The 17,289-nt window shown below is 35.4% G+C and overlaps 1 long non-coding RNA gene across 1 annotated transcript; it reads right to left on the reverse strand.

The window, feature by feature from the left end:
• Positions 1-568: 568 nt before the first annotated feature.
• Positions 569-14,935, reverse strand: LOC138126571 (uncharacterized). Its single transcript, XR_011157874.1, has 5 exons — positions 14,406-14,935; positions 14,190-14,313; positions 12,077-14,140; positions 11,880-12,023; positions 569-731 (listed from the first exon to the last, which is right to left on the reverse strand). It is a non-coding gene; the product is annotated as an uncharacterized lncRNA (long non-coding RNA).
• Between the last annotated feature and the right edge of the window lie 2,354 nt (positions 14,936-17,289).

Genomic DNA, 17,289 nt, shown 5'->3' on the forward strand with positions numbered 1-17,289 from the left:
AACTAGGAGGATTCGAGAACCCGTTTTACGTGTTGTAATGGGCAAAAATGCCACCCGGGGCCATTAAATCAAAACAATGGGTCGCGTGGTCATGGCGGCGTGCACGAGTTGACGCCGCGGTCAATGTTTCGGACAAAGAAGATAAGGTTCACAAGGACTTGCGTTTCCCACCACCAAGTAGGAACTGACAAGGTTTGGCCTGTACAGTTCAAAATTTAACAAATGTAAATTGACACGTGACACTTCAGTAGGTCTTTCTATGTAGAATTTTAAACAAAATTTAGGGTTTTAAATGACAAATGACTGTGCTATTGTATTGATTTTCGTGACTTCATATCCTGAATTGAAAAATAAACTTTAGAGGAACTGAAAAGACAAGTTTAGTCATGAAGCAAAAATAATACAAAAATAAATACAATAAAATAACTAACGGGTGTTTTTTTTAAATTTGGCGTTGAAGAGTCGATTGTGAACGCACCACCGGATTAAAACTCTGATCAGCTATTTAAATCTAACCTCAGTTTTTCCGTGTTTTAAGACGAGTGGTTTATTCACAATCGAATCGACTATTCAACGCCAACTTCGACGCCCTTTATAAGTTCAAATGCAATTTGTCCACTGTGTAAGTACGATGCGGTCCAGTGAAGTCCGACCTTAAGCTAGCTCCAGTACAACCCCTAGGACATCTTCTCTAAAAATTCTTTCTCTTCTCTAGTTACAATTTAGAAAATCTGTGAACAAACCATCACTGTCAGCAGTACATATTTGCGTGAAAAACTTGAACAGATTGGTATAAATAAATTATATCGGCTCACACTTTACTATTGAAAATATGTGATAAATATTATGGATATTGAGATAAATTGGTTTCAATCAATTAACTGGAAACAAAACTGTGTTGACGTTCATTATTATGATCGAGTACATGACTGCACACACGTGATTTACGCGACTAATTCTTCACATTTCTAACGTTGTTTCTTTGTACCTGGACCAAAGTTATGCTTCGCCACTTTCTTCGCGTCAGTTTTGGGAGTTGGGATATGATGACCGGGTGAGAAACTCGTGTGCGCCCGGTCGCCTCGACGGGTATTCCGTGCTGCCGTACCGTGGACACAGTCAACAGTCATTACTGATAATTAGGTTTTTAATTAACGCCGCGTATATGACGATCCTTTTAATGCTTATTGCTTATGGTGCTCGTGAGAACGTCATTAAAGACAGTGTGTTATGTTCCAAGTGCTCGGAACTCAAATCGCTTCATTACCGTTCACCGGCGATGATTTCGAATTGAATTGCCCAATTACCCGCTTAATTCGTGTTTGTGTTCGGGACGGGACGCGCGATGTAAACACGGCCTTAGACGTCGACGGCTGCGATTAATGAAATTATTAAGTGACATAGGCCGTAATTTATTAGCATTTATATTATGACAATCGGTCGTAATTTAACGGCCGTATCAGCTGGTCCCGACGTATGGTAATTCTTTACCGTTTAAGTTGTCAGTCAGCGAAGCAATTAGCGAATTAATCTTCCCGTAATGTTAATTAGGTGCGGCTAGGCTGGACGAATTCTCGCCTTTTTTCTGATCCGTTACGGCTTTATGGCCTCGAGAGCGAGGTGTCAAAGCCACTTACAAGATACAAGCACAGGTGCTGCTACCCTAAACTGCTAAATTATGTATCTGGACAGATAGAGGTATCTAATTCTTATTCTGATAATACGGAATTAGGTGGACGGACCCAGTTTAGAAACGAATTTGCATAAGAGGGTGGACCGATTATTGCGACATTTGGTCTCGCTAATTTTTACAACGAGCAAACCGACAACAGCTTTGGACGCTCTGCGAATATATAATTGTTGTTGAACCGCAGAAACATTTAACCCTAAAACCACAGGAATTGTTCGCGTACGACATGCACGAGGGACACTTTGGTAAGCTATTTCCTGAAGAAAAAGAAACTCAAAAAATTAATTTATGAATACGAAAATGCATTGTTTAACACGTCTTTTTCTTTCATTAGCGCAATCCGATCGCTGTTAAATTTGAATAGACGACGACAAACACTTCACAGAGAATATTCATGTATTTAATTTTTTTTCCCCTGTGCTACACTTTAGCCCTTACCGTTCTTTGCAAGAAAAATTGTTTTTTTTTTTTAAGTTTTCGGACGATGTCTAATACTCGTAGAGAAAAAAATTCCACCATCGGCAAAGATTTTCAAGAGGGTCCTCCTAGAAGACATATCTTCGCTATTTTTTATTTTTTTTATTGTTTTTTTTATTTGTTCGTAAAACTATAATGTATTTGTGAAAAATAAATAATTATTCATTTAACGAGTTCGTGTGTAATTTTGGCTTTTTTGGCATGAGAGGACCAGTTTAAAACTCGAGTGAAACGAGAGTTTTAAAGGTCCACGAGTGCCAAAAAAGCCCAAATTACACAAGAACGAGTTGAATACAACGTTTTTTTGTTCGACGAGCCCCTTAAAGGCTCCAAATCGCTAAAAATCTTTAAAATTAGCTTGACGTTTCGTTTTGACAAGTTGACAAATTTATCAAAATCCGTTCACACAGGAGAAAATTCTCAAATTCAGACAATGTCGAACAAAAAAAAAATTTTTTTCCCTACCGGTTAGAAATGTAGGCTGTGGATACCTCAATTGAGGTGAGAAAATTCAACTTTCTCGCTAAGGTAAGAAAGTTAATCATGAAATGTTTATGATAAAACTGTACCAAAATACAAATGTCAAAAGTGTCAAAAGTGAAATAAGTTATTGATATAATGAAAGCCAATTCAATAAAGCAAGTTGGTAGATCAATCATATAATTTGGAAAATAAACAGATAAGCTAGGTAGGTAGATTACTTTACCCTGTTTATATCAAATTTTCGAACAAACGTTAAATCTTCAAATGCGATGACAAGTTAATTAAACAAATAACCCAGCCTACTATTCAATTCTCAAAATTTTCGTTTTAATCAGGAATATAACCATCTTTTTTTGACTTTTTTCAACGAAGTTGTGTCGGTAGGGAAAAAAATAGTATTCAAACCTTGTTAATAAAGTGCCCTCGCAGACCTTAGGCACTTACAAACCTCGCCTACGGCTCGGTTTATAATCTTTGCCTGCGGTCTGCAAGAAAGCACTTTCTTACTTTGGTTTGAAATATACATACTATTATACATTGTATAGTACAGGGTGTAACAGAAATAAGTGCATTTATTTTAACTGGTAATAGGACTCATCTACTACAACTTTTCTAAATATTTTTTTTTTTCAAAAACAAATTCTGAAGGGTTTTAAAAATTAATCTAAATTCACTAAAGATTTGCTTACCCGCCTATGGATTTTAATATAACTGCATTTAATAAGGAACCAAAAGAAACAGCAGTAATTAAAAAACAAACAAAAGTGAAACCATTTTATTCATGAAATGCAATACAAAGGGAATAAAAACATTTGCATTCAACCTTAACAGCACGTCAAAATAAAGGGGGGATAAATCGAAATTAAATTTTACAAATTCCAAGAAATTTTATTTAGAAAAGGTGTTGTAATTGATAAGTACTATTACCAATTAAAACAAATGCACTTTTTTTTATTACACCCTGTATAGTCACGTCGAAAAAAAAAATTATAACTATTTTTCTGAGCTCCAAGGTGGTGTAACCGTTTAGTAGTGCATTAATCACCGCTGTCATTGGCTGAAATTCAAATTTGGCGGCAATTTGATTGGATTCAATTTATTGAAGGAAATAATCTGTATTTAATGATCTACTCAAAAGCATTAATATTTTCTATTGAAATAGATATAATCTGTTTTTTTTATCAAAGAACCACGACCTGTTGATTTCCGTTTGCAATAATAAAATTTTACTAAATATAGGGAATTTTATGAAATCGGTATACCAGCCAACATCCTGTCATTTTTAATGTCCTTGAAAGTTCGCAAACTCGCATTTAAAATTTGAACATTGATTAACATTGATTAAACTCTCAAATTAATTGTTATTAGTTGTTATTAACTTTATTAACATGCCGCGCTACTAATATCTCTACATAACCTGAATTTTTATCCATATTATGACATTTTTCACCCTAAGTCAAAAGTGTACAATGTTGCCAGCTCTATTCTGGATGTAAATTGCGGTGTTGGCGGTTTTTTAATAAAAAAACAGATTATAAAGAGCGATCAAATTAATTGCCTAATCGAGTTATCCATGAATCCCAAATGATATGTCGTTACTTGAACTAGACGCTCCAATAAGCGCAGCACGAAACATAGGTTAGATCTCGACATATCAATCGCAAAAGACATACGGATTCAAATCCATGGATGACTAGATTACAAATTAATGATATGTAACAGCATTATTATTATTGTTTTCCGTAACTGGTACCCATACGTTGTTGATATGTATAATTTTTTTTAATTCCTTTCTTCTGCATGGCAGCTAGTCTTCTAAACCTTCTCATTGTGAGAAATATTTAAATATATTTGAGTATTTAAATTGAAATCTTTTATGGCCTCTTTACCTCCATATTATACATACTCCATTTTCAGTGTCTTCCATTTGTATTACCTTTTTTATTTTAGTTTCTATTCGCTAACATTTTCCCTTTCTTTCTGTAATTTTTTTAGGTATCTTTTTGTTATGACCTCGTTTTCATTAACAGTAGATAATATTATTCTTTCATTCCATATGCTTTTATTTTATTTGTTCACGTTACTTCCATTTTTTCAGTCACTCTGGAGATCTCTTTGAATCTTTTCCACCATATTGGCTTATTAAAAGAATCTTCCTTACTCTAGCAGGGAATAGTCAGTTGTAATACGACGAGTAGTCAATGTTATGCCGATTATTTTTGTGATGAATATGAATTTGACGAGTGCGTTAGCACGAGTCGAATTCGAAAGCGCCGTTGACATGAGTAACGCCACCGCAAAAATGATCTGCATAACATTGACTACGAGTCCTATTTGGAAGACTATTTGATGAATCAAATTCCTCAAATTTCTTTCAGTTTTTCAAATTGTACACTTCAATTTGTTAGAAAATAATATTTTTGTGTTCGTTTTTCGCTGCAAAAAAAAAATTTAATGAAGATTTTCATTTGTCTAAAATGTTCACTTCCATTACTAGTACAATAGTCGCTGGTATATATTTGTACTAGTCCAATATCCTCTGCAATTCTTTTGTAACCATGGAAATCACTAAAATTAAATTTGTTTCATTGGTTGATCAACATTACGTGACAGATGAATTAAATAGTCCTATTAAAACATAACAACTAATAAGTTTTTGCTTTACTTCTCCGCAGAAAATATACCTAATCCAAAAATATTTTATATCTAATTTTTACGACATATCTCGTTAAAATTTTATTGAACACCTTACAACTGTACAACAGCGTCCTTCAGCCCATCAACAAAACGTCTCTTTTACCTTCCCCACTTGAACAAATTCGGTGACAATTATTATATTGTGTGTGTGTAGTTTGCGTGTTCGGCCCAAATTTCCCTTTTGCGGTGGTTGGCATCGACCTAATCGCATTCCCACCACCCCCATTTTGAACCCCATCGAAAGCTTGAAAAGCCGCACTCCAGCTTTAACTCTAATTTAATGCAAACACCTTTTGCACGAGCTTTCCGCAGACGAGCGCCTAATTAAGTGGTCTTTCGCGTCGAAAACCAACCGCTCGACACCAACAGGAAAAAATCGCGTCGACACACCTGTGGCAATCGCGGATTTTTCCGGTCGCCGATAAAACAAACACGAAAAAAGCGTAAAAAAATCGCGAACACGATCCGGCGGAGAACCCGCGGGCCTTGTTTGCGCATCGGTTTCGAATCGATTTCGAGGGGCGATTTCACGGTCCGGGATCGATGTGACGCCTCGTGGTGTCCGTTATTGGATCGGGGGGCGCCTTAATTTTTTTCAATTAATCCAATTACGCGACTGGACGGCTGAATATCGGTGATTTATTCCCGTCCGGTCGCAATCTCGTTATTTGCACGTCGTTTTGGACCATTAAACGAAAGACGGCGTGGGCGGCTGTCAATGGCGAGTGCAACGGGGCCTTTTTCCCATCGGGTGGCTCGCCGGTCGTGTTTACAAGACGTAAAAGGTGCGAAATTCGAACGGATATTGCGGGTTGCACCTCGATTACTGTTTAAAAGACGTAATTGGTAATTAGTTCGCAGCCAGTGCTTATGACTGTTGATAATTGCGGAGTGTGTTTTATGGCAGTACGCGCCGATTAGTCCACGGGGGACTAGAATTGAAATCGATTCCAACGTTCCTAAATTCTGCGATTATTTGACAGAGCATTGGCATGGCGTGTAATGGACCATTCAAGCTGGATGACGGAAGTCGGCTCGACGGAATACGACGAAAACATTTTTAAAACGTCGTGCGAAAAATCTAACGAGTATCTCGATCGATTCTGCAGATAACTACACCGCAACACGCTCTTGGCTCTGGTTCGAGAGGGTGAAATGGTCGGCTGCAACATTTTATAAGGCTAAATTAAGATTCAAAATTGTTCCATTACACAACCATAAAGTCAACGGTGAATTTCACATTTTCGCCTATAAAAATTAATCGATTTAGCTCAATCAGTTGTGCAGAAATTGGTCACAAGTGTGTCCAATGATTCCCATAAATGCTTGTTTCAATTATGATTTTTACAAAACCATATTACTCTGTTGGATTGGAAACAATCACTTTTTCACAAAACTACAACAAATTCCGAAACAATATTAGAAACATACCTGTAATTTTCTTCTGCAACACAACTACAGAACGTTCTTCTTTAGCTTCATTACCTTTTGCTATAAAATGAGTAGGTAATTGAGGATTTTTCTACAAAACAATCTAATCAACTTTTACCTGGATCAGTCACAATCATTCGCTTGATTTTTTAACACACTACCGTTTACATAACCTCAAAATTCGCGGGGGTTGTTACAACAAATTTTCCTAGATTTTCTACTACAACAACAAATATTTCCACTCCGTAACCGAACAAAAACCATCATTTTTCATATTTTCACTAAATCTTAACAAAACACCGCAGAAAAGTTTGTACATATTTGGGTAAAAAGAGACGCTAAATATCACCCGAACCGGTGTTTAGCCGCGAAGAGGCGAAAACTTGTTATTGTTTCATGACGTCAGCTTTATAAGACACTTGATTCAGAGAACGTTATTAATTATGCAACTGTCATAACTTAATTACAGGTAACTGTAAAGGTTGTTTACATTCTGATCTTATAAAAATATTATTTATATCCAATATGATTGATTGGATGTTAATGCTGACTTACCTTGCCTTACCTTACCTATTCAACAAAAGCAGAAGAAAATATTTACAAAATTATGCAGCCATTTCAAATAAAAGTAAAATTTGAAAAAGCTCCCAAAAGATAAAAAATCGGCAAAAAACTATGAAAGTTATCTTCCATTATGGGAATATGGGAATCTTTGTAGTTTTAGAACCACTGTTTTAAAAAAATTAAATACATTTGTTTCAATACCACTTATGGAAAAATGGAAAAATAATTGTTCTGTGATAACACAGTCTTAAAAATATACGTAGAGTTTGATGAAAATCGTACAAAAATGAGCCAACCTGTACATTAAACACATGCTAACTAATTACGTTACACCCTGTCCCCCTCAATTCGGATCATTCCATTTTATAATTTACAATTTGCTATTTTGAATTTTTCCTTTACTTTGTTTTCCGCATTTAGTATCTGGTGCTATAAAAAAATCAATTTGTCTTTTGCAACAATTATGATGAAAGAATCAAGGAAATTATTATTTCCAAAACATAACCACAAAAACAGAAAATCTCATAGAAGTGGGGAACTTACTTCAAAGGGATGGACGAAGCTTTTCACCTTTTTAAAAACAATAAACGAAAAACTTAAAAAAAAAAACAAATACGCACTTATAAGTCGTTTACGTCACAATTTTCTAGAAAACTTGTGCAATTGTTTTGTGACTTCACATACAAAAGACAGTGTCATTGTTTACAGGTAACTGTAAATGAAATAAACCCATTTTGGCTTTAATAAAAACATTAGTGGTTTTAGAGAAACGCTTTGCACTGTTTGTAATGAAACAAAATTATTAGAAAAAGACGACCCATTTTTGGCAAAAACTATGGGAGAAAAAAGCATTGCACTTTTAAAAATAAACAAAATTAATTATAATTAGCGATAATAAACGTACTCGTACATCAAGAATATCGAAAATTTACCTTGCACAAATGGAGAACTGAAAAAAGTGATTTGCAGAGCGCCACCAGAATTTTCTGGAAAATATGGAAATTGTTTCGTGATGTCCACTATAAAAGACATTTGATCAAATAAATAACAACCGTCATTTACTACAGGTAACTCTAAATTAGTCAAATTATTTTAGTTTTTAATAATAAAAGAAAATAGTACCGGGTGATCAAGAAGGACTGTTTAAGTTGGCAATACAATTAAGAACATTTTTTTTTATTCGGCTATTTACAACACTGCAACCGAATATGTTTTGTGGGTTTACTTGACAGATATCTGACGTAGCATTAATAACCACAAAATGGTAGGTTATGAGAGTAAAAATTAACGGCAAAAAGAAGTCAAAGTTGGAATTCGGAATAATAATCTAAAAATTAACTAAAGGAAATTCTCGAAATGCTCCCCATTTTGCTCTAAACATAAAATAACTCTTCTCTTGAACGATTCAGCAGCATGTTTAATTTAATTTGAAATGTCAAATTTGCCTTGTCACTGATGCGGCTGTCAGTGTGAAGCCGTCAACCAGTGGCGGCCCTGGGGTAGAGCGAGAGGAGCGGCTGCTCTAGGCGCCAGGTGGTAAGGGGCGCCAAAATCCGATTTTTGAAAATATTTATTACCAGAAACTGAATAATAATTGATCCGAAGTTGTCCACTAAAGGGCGCCCAAAGACAATCTCGCTCTACCCTGATAAAGGGCTAGGGCCGCCGCTGCCGTCAACAACCGGAAGTTACTCCAGTTGTACCATTTAAAAATAAAATTCAGCATTATCAACTTAAACAGTCTTTGTTGATCACCCCGTATATTAAAGAACGAGTTTAATAAGGGTTGATTTGGCGCACGAGACCCAAGTGTAGAAAACGAGCCGTACGGGAATTTTCTATGCGACGAGTGCGCCAATACCCTTATAAAACGAGTTTTTTGTTATTTTTTAGAATTTGCACTTGTTTTAATTTTTAATTAAAAAAATTAAATTTTCAAATTCTAGGGAATTTTGTATTAATTACATCTGCAACAGATGTTAAATTATCGATAATTTTTATGAAAGCTTATTGTTAATAATTAGACAAGCTTGAATGGAAATTATTCGGTTAATTTTTAAGCACAAGTGGTATTTAGGGAGAATATTTCTGGAATAAAAACACAGAATACTTGAAACCAATACTGGAGTCTCTCGATTAAATGTGTACTTTTTTCGGCCCAAAATGAAATAAACTGTCTGGAGACTCTTATTCTTGATCTTTTCCGTATTTTTGGGTACACTTCTAATGACATTTGATATCTCCAACTCGATTCATGACGTCTAAGAAACTTGGGTTTTCTTGACTTTGACGTTTCTGCTGTAACAATGTCATGGCAACATGGAATTTCCAGTGTAATTTTTTAAGTTCCCATTTAATAGTTCAGTAGCTGTTCCATTGTCACAACAGTGTATGAGTGAAATATTCGCAGTTATTATTTAAGTGTCATAGCATCAAAAATAGAAAAATTACTAAACAACAAGGAACAAGGACATGAAGATTGAATAGGTAAAAACTTAAAAAAAGTAATATGCCTAACCGAAATGTTCTGGAAAATTACTCACAAACTGTCGTAATTGTTCTTGACGTCACTCACAAAACAATTGTTATTTACTTATTGACTACAGGTAAATATGTCATTGTAAATTAAACACATTGTTATTAAACGATTAAATAATAATGTTACATAATAGACCACAAAATAATAAATTGAGAAAACTAAATTGCTGTAAATTAATTAAGTATCTTTAGTTTATCGCCCTATTTCTAAGTAAGATGTGCTTACAAAGGAAGAATCACAGGAAGAATAAAATATTGTCAATATAACTCATAAATTATGATTTATTATTATACAGGGTGTCCCTGAATTTCCTCCCCAGACTAATTAGGGACTATTTGGGTAAATGTGATAAACTGAATTTTAAAGAAAAAAAGTGCTATCTCAAGCGATAATCGAGAAAAGACATCCTAAACTTGACCAATTAGAGTTTCGCACCATCAAGGTAGGATGCCGGGATATTCCACATCAGAAAAAGTCAAAATTTCAACTTTTTCCGATTGTTGTGATATGAATAATTATTTTTGCTGTCTAGCAATCTGTCCTGTTTTAGTAATACCTGAGAACGGGCTTCTGGGATTGGCGAAATTAAAAACTTTATAACTCAGTTATGTGAGCTACAGGAAATTTTATTTTAGTCATCTTGGAGTGTCTTATGCTGTCGGCACATGCCTGTTTTCTATGGGGAGGCAGTTCTGGGACAAACTATACAGGGTGTTTTAAAATTCGCGAATTCCGAATTCAGAGCATGGTAGGGAAAGATCCAGTGGAGCTCGAAAAATACTTGAAAAAAAAATCGCTCTTCCTGAAGAAGTTATAAGCACTTTAATTTTGTTCAATACATAGCAGCCTTCATATCCACACTGACAAAATACTATTCTAGCTACGTTGCCGTTACATTTTTAAGAAAAATTACAAAAATTTAAGATTTTTTTACTCCAAATAAAGCTATTCTTCAGAAAATTGTTTTACATTATTATTTTCCACAATCACAATCACACCATAAATAATAATAAACACTGAACTTTTCAGCCTGTATTTGAAGAAAACGCAGTTCAAAGAGTGCCGATTTTTTTTATTTCCATATTTGGACTACTGAAATGATCCCCTACAACGCTCTGAATTCAGAATTCGCGAATTTTGAGACACCCTGTATAACTATAAGCTTTCCAAATTTAAATGGGACTATTTTGTAATAGGAAGAAGATCAAATACAGAAAGAACATTATTACTAAATGAGAGGGAGAAGTCAATAACTGGAAAAAATCCCGATAGAACGTACACATCAGTGCAAAACACAGTGAAGAGAAGCGAAAGAAATCGGGGGAGTGCAACATAAAGAAAAAGAAAAAAGTACTTGGTTGAAGCAATCCAAACCAACAACTCGTTCATGTCTTGAGCTTTCCTAATTAAAAGTCCAGCTTAGATCTTCACGAGATGCCCCCGTTTCGCTTTCGTCCTTTCCCGAATCGAGTCCGGCACGGCCTGGAAGGCCGGACCGTCGTAATAGAGCTGTCGCTTTGTCCATAAATCACGTAGCATTTCCGAGTCGTTGGCGACGTGTCTCGTCAGACACCTCGGCGAGTCCCGGCCAATTTCACGGGCCATCTGTTCTCGGGCACGGTCCTGTGTCGCGCCATCGAGCCATCCGCGTCCCGACCGCGCCGCGTATTTTATTACATAACAATCATAACATGACTATTAAAACAAATATGATTAGGTAGGAGATTTATGGGGCGTTTTAATTTAAAATTCATTGGCCATACGACAGATCCAATAGGGGGAAATTGGAAAAATTCAAATTAATCCGATGGTTGTGTGCGCCAGCGCTCGATGTATGCCGATCTCGTATTACCTATTTGATTAATTCATATAAATTAATACAACGACTCGGACTTGCACGCCTTTTAACTCCCAATACGAAATGTCACAAACCAATAAAGATCGTATTTATGTAGGTATTATGTATTACACTATGGATTAATAATAATCGTTTCATACCTTGTCTGTAACGTTGAAATACGACTTTATTGCTGAAACTAATTGCGAAATTCCATAGGAGCAAACCTCGAAAGCGCAAACTGCAGAACCGTAGTCAGCGCACGGAGACTCACAAAACCGTACAGTTCCTCGCGAACCATGAAACTAACAAAAACAAAAAATTATTCAATAACACAAATTAAAATTTACCTAATTACTTCGTAATGTTCCAGCCAGATTCCAGAAATCTTCTACTTTTCCCATACTCGGAAAAAACTGAAAAAAAAATTACTAGGTATGTGAAGCGAACGGAGCTGCTCAAGGCTGCTCCATCTGACCTATGCTTTTTAATAGTCAATGTGGTAGGCTCGAGACTTAGTAATTATTTAACAACTCGACGCACTCAGTTGTTAGGTACTGACACATGTTTTTCAAAAATCTTCACTTCTTCGTTTATCTCTTGCAACCTAATTACAAACAACCACGGGCTTAATTTAAAACGATTGTTTAGGTGGGAAGTTAATTAAACTAAGTTATCTCATTTTCAATCCGTTCATTTTATCTTTAATTGCGTTGCTCACAAACTAGTTGGAAAAAATGCAACAAATGAAATAACACTTATCCAATACTGTTGACTCGTCGATTTAATTCCAATTATGATTTCACTTGCGTCGATGAGTGACCTCGTTAAACTCAAAATGGAAAAGTACCTCGACGATGTGATATTTTTAATTGGTCAAATCTGACAGTTGTAACACAAACTAAGCCTATTAAAGACACGCCCAAATGGAACAAGCTTTTGATTTATAATCCAATTTTTAACATGCTGTAGATTGTTCCCACTGGTCACTTAGCGCTTTATTATAATATCCCAGTGTAAACAGTATTGACATAATTACGCAAGTCGATATTTATTGGATTTAGAACAAGTTTGATCTGGCATGTTGTGCGTTTATAATCGTGCTGTCAAAAAAGTAAGGAAGCTGTTTTGGAGCGGTCCGTGATTTGCATGTTAATCCCATGGTAAATTAATTATACGCTTCCACGAGCTGGCTTGGATGTAAGAGTGCTCTTAAATTTATTAAGAAGTGTTTTAGTTCATCAAGTAGGTCCGGCGGTGATAAATGAACGACGACAGTATGGCGGTCGGAGGAGAGGCTCCATTTTGGAAAAATCGTGAATGAGTAATTTGGTTGAAAAACGGATCCGCGTGATTTTTTCGTCGAGTAGAAATGATCTTGGCTGTCATCGCTCCGGTTATAAATCGTAATTTATTGTATGGGAAGGTCTCGCCGGAGCTGAAGAGAGTTGCGCAACGAATGTGGGACCGAGTCGGGGGTGACTGGGCTGTCAATTAGGGCCCCATTAAAAAATGGTAGATAAACGTTCCTAAATGGCCAGGTGATTACGACCAATAAACAACAATGTGGTTTATTGAATCGCTGTTAAGTAGTCGATTGTTAATTAACAATAGGCGAGTCTTTATTTGTTGGCCAACAATGATGAATTGAAGCGCGATGGTTCGGCTCTCCGGTGCGTTTTTTCTCGTTTCTTTGTACCGAGCCGTGTGACGTCCGCTTGTTTAACAAGTTAATAAGCCCAACAATCAGTTAGCGCATCAATCAAGCGTGATGCCCCGGTGGAAGAAAAAAAGGTCTCGCCCGTCAAATTCCTTCTTGATTGGTTGTTTGCCGGGAAATTAATAGCGTTTTTTCTTGTTTATTTTACTTGTTAATTGTGTAAAATTCACGCGTTTATTTATTCATGGGTTGCCCCCCGTCGGGCGCCCACATAATACATCTCTCTTCGGACGGTGCCCAGGCGGGGTTCGGCCCCTTGGTGCTGGGTTCGGGATGTTTTTTTGGTTTGGTCGACCGACCCGAACGATTTTTCACGCCGATCGGACCACGATCGATAAGTGACAATTTGTTGGACCCAATTTGGTACAACTAGGACTGCGAAGTAAAATTACGAAACTGGATAACGATCGAGAGACAACTGGATCGCGATTATTTAGCAAATGAAACAATCAGGATGGCGAGTTTATGGAAACACGAAACTTCGAAATTGCTATTGCGATAATTTGCATAATCTTGGAACAAACAAATTCAAAGTAAATAAAACGTTTCAATTTCATTTTTCTTTTGGGGTTTTCCTGAATAAAAACGTAACGAAATTCGTCTTTAATTTCTTTCCTTTCTTTCTCCTTACAGCGCTGAAAATAATAATCCTAATAGTGTTTTTTGAATAATGTGCCCAATAAAATATAATTTCTGAAAACACTAAATAAAGTTGTTAAATCGTTTGAAATATTAAACGTTGTCACCGTACAAATAAAAATTTTTCTCCTCAATTCGGGTCTACCGTTTTATAATTTCACATTTTTTTTACTAGTTTTTCCTCTATTTTCCTCTCGGCATTTTGTGTTTGCTATTTAAAAAAATCAACTTCTTTTCTGCAACAAGTGGGCATGAAAGAATCATCGAAATTATTAAATTTGAGAACATAACCTCAAAACCAAAGTTAATTAAAAAATAGGAAACTTACGTCAAGAATGGGAAGAATTTACGTTGTTCGTTACATAAGGGTGAAGTTTTTCGCGTTTGCACTAAAAGAAATGCAAGACTTTGTAAAAAAAGAAACAATAAGAGGCGTTATTTACGGTGGAATTTTCTTGTGACGTCACCGACAAAAGACGTTTGTTTGCAGATCTACGAGCTGTCGTTGTCTATGGGTAAGTATAAATGAATTAAATCATTTTTATTTTAACTGATTAAAAAGGATTGAGTTATTTTATGCAACGAGAAAAATGTCACACGATTTGGCAAAAATTACGCATGTTAAATTTAGCGGCATTTGGTGTTTAACTCGCATAACCTCAAAAACACAAAAGTTGACTGAAAATGATGGACGTGAAGTTTTTAGGAGTTTCTCATGATTTACGCTTTTTGAGCCGTAATGATTGTTTTATTAAATTATTTCAATTATCCGTGATGTCACCCACACAATTAAATGCCTGTAATTGCAATTATTTTTGTATTAAAATAAATTAAATAATTTCATAGAAACAATGAAAAATAAAAGTGTGGTTGGGAAGTAAAACTTTTCAATTCTTTTTTTTTTTGGTAGATTAATATAACTTTCCTGTTTCATTTCTTTCCTTTCATTCTCCTTAACTAGTGTTAACAATAATAATAATAACGTTTTCTAAACCCATTCCCACACAAGATGAAAATTTTAATTTAGGAAAAAAACTAACAATAATTTATGTGGAGAAACATAAAATAAAATTACTAAATCCTTTGAAATATATTGAGAAAGAATAAAATAATTCTCATTATACAAATAAAATTACAATTACAATGAATCTACCTGTAGATCACACACGTGACAATTACATTGCACCCTACCCCCCTCGATTCGGATCATACCATTTTACAATTTCACATGAGATCCTACTCAATTAGTTAACTGAGTTTTTCCTTTATTTTCTTTGCAGAATTTGGTATTTCATTTCGAAAAAATTAACTTATTTGATGTGGCACATGAAAGAATCATCGATTTATTAAATTCGAGAAGATAACCTCAAAAACAGGAAACTTAATAAAAATTACTTTGCTCGTTGCGTAAGACGAAGTTTTTCACATTTTCACTAAAAAAAAACGCAAGCATGTTTTTTATGGAAAACTTGTGACGTCACATACGCAAGACATTTACTTGCAGAAGTCAATACTGTCACTAACTATAGATAGGTATCTGTAAATGAATTATTTTTGGTTTTAATTATTATTAAAGAAGATTACGTATTTTACCGAAACACATTACATAAACAATTTGTAACGGAAAAAATATCTCCCGACTTTGGGAAAAATTGCACAAATTAAAATCACGAGCAGTTGCCTTTTAACTCACATAACCTCAAAAAGAGTTAATTAAAAATGTGAAAATTACCTGTAAAACATGATGATTTTAAATGGAAAAGAACTGAATGAGAACCTTTTCACGTTTTCAGTTAAAATAAACGGAAACTTTTAAAACATGGATGTGGTGGTGATGAATTTATCAATAACCACAGATAAGGGTAAATGGAGTGTCAATTTTTTACATTTCTTAATGAAATTATTTCACAGCAAAATAAAATATAAATGTGATAATCATAACAGAATATTAATTAAAATATTAAACTGTCTAATTGCAGTTCTAATTATTCAGTTTCTACTAAACGTCACTCACTACTGGAAACTCCTGGAGAAAAATATTTCTTTAAGATTTGCTTCTGCTCTATAATTATCATAAATAATTTATTTCGCAGCATTTTTATCACATCAATAACAGTGTCATGTCATCACATTACTGCCTCACTACTTTTTTCTTATTTCCATATTCTTGTACCGGTTCTCGCTGATAAATGAACAAGAAGAGGCAACCAAAGTGGACGAAGAATATTTTAAACAGAAGAAAAATGAAAAATAAACCGAAATTCATGCTCTCGGCCCCATTTATATCATCCGGTGGAAGACACCTGATGACTGTCGACTCTCTCACATGAAGCCTCCTAGTGCACGCTCACCGTTATCCCTCGCGTGTCAACCCCCATTTCTGCTTGCCCTTGGTGAATGATTTTAGAATCGCGACCGGTTCGTCATTTTCCAGTTGTGGGCCGAGAGTTGAAAACCATATCCGGTGGTCATAAACCGGTGAGGCGTTGGTTTAACGGATTAGCCTAATTGAATAGATACATTTCTCGAACGCGGACAACGTGGGCGATGACACGACCAATTTTTCACCCAGTCGAACGACGGCTTTTCGTGAATATTCGTCGATTAATAAACGGTGAAAAAAATCAATTTTTCCAGCTTATAAAGAGCTCATTTACGAATTAATCATCGGTAATCCCGTGTTCGCCGTGACGTCCGCCATTTATTAACAACTTTATGGCCCTACCTGTCGACTTGTAATATTATTTATACAAAATTGGAAAGGCGTTGTGGTCGTGAGAATCCACGGGTTCTTTACGTCCGCTCGAAAGGGCGCACCCCCGCATAAAATTCACATCCCGGTGGTGCACTCCAATCTCCTGAATATTCTTCTTTTATGAAAATTACCACATCAATTTCGACGTTTATCGATTCGGAGCGGAGATGTGAGCTACAGAGAGGCCGAAGGAAAAATCCCCACAATAAGCCAACTTCCTTATTGATATTGTTGACGTTAATAATAATTTCCACCGCGATAAATAACGATAAGGATAGAGTAAGTAAATATAACTACCATAACTATCTACCAAGTAATTTATGATTGCCTGAAATAATAAAGTTTTGCATCTGCGGCTGCACTTTTAGCTGCGTTTCTCCGATATTATCATCTCTTCCACTACAAATATAAATATTCTCGCTATTGTATATTATTCTTAACGGAAGTCTATTAATTT

Source organism: Tenebrio molitor, chromosome 3 (genome assembly GCF_963966145.1).
Source record: "Tenebrio molitor chromosome 3, icTenMoli1.1, whole genome shotgun sequence".
NCBI classification, from domain to species: domain Eukaryota; kingdom Metazoa; phylum Arthropoda; class Insecta; order Coleoptera; family Tenebrionidae; genus Tenebrio; species Tenebrio molitor.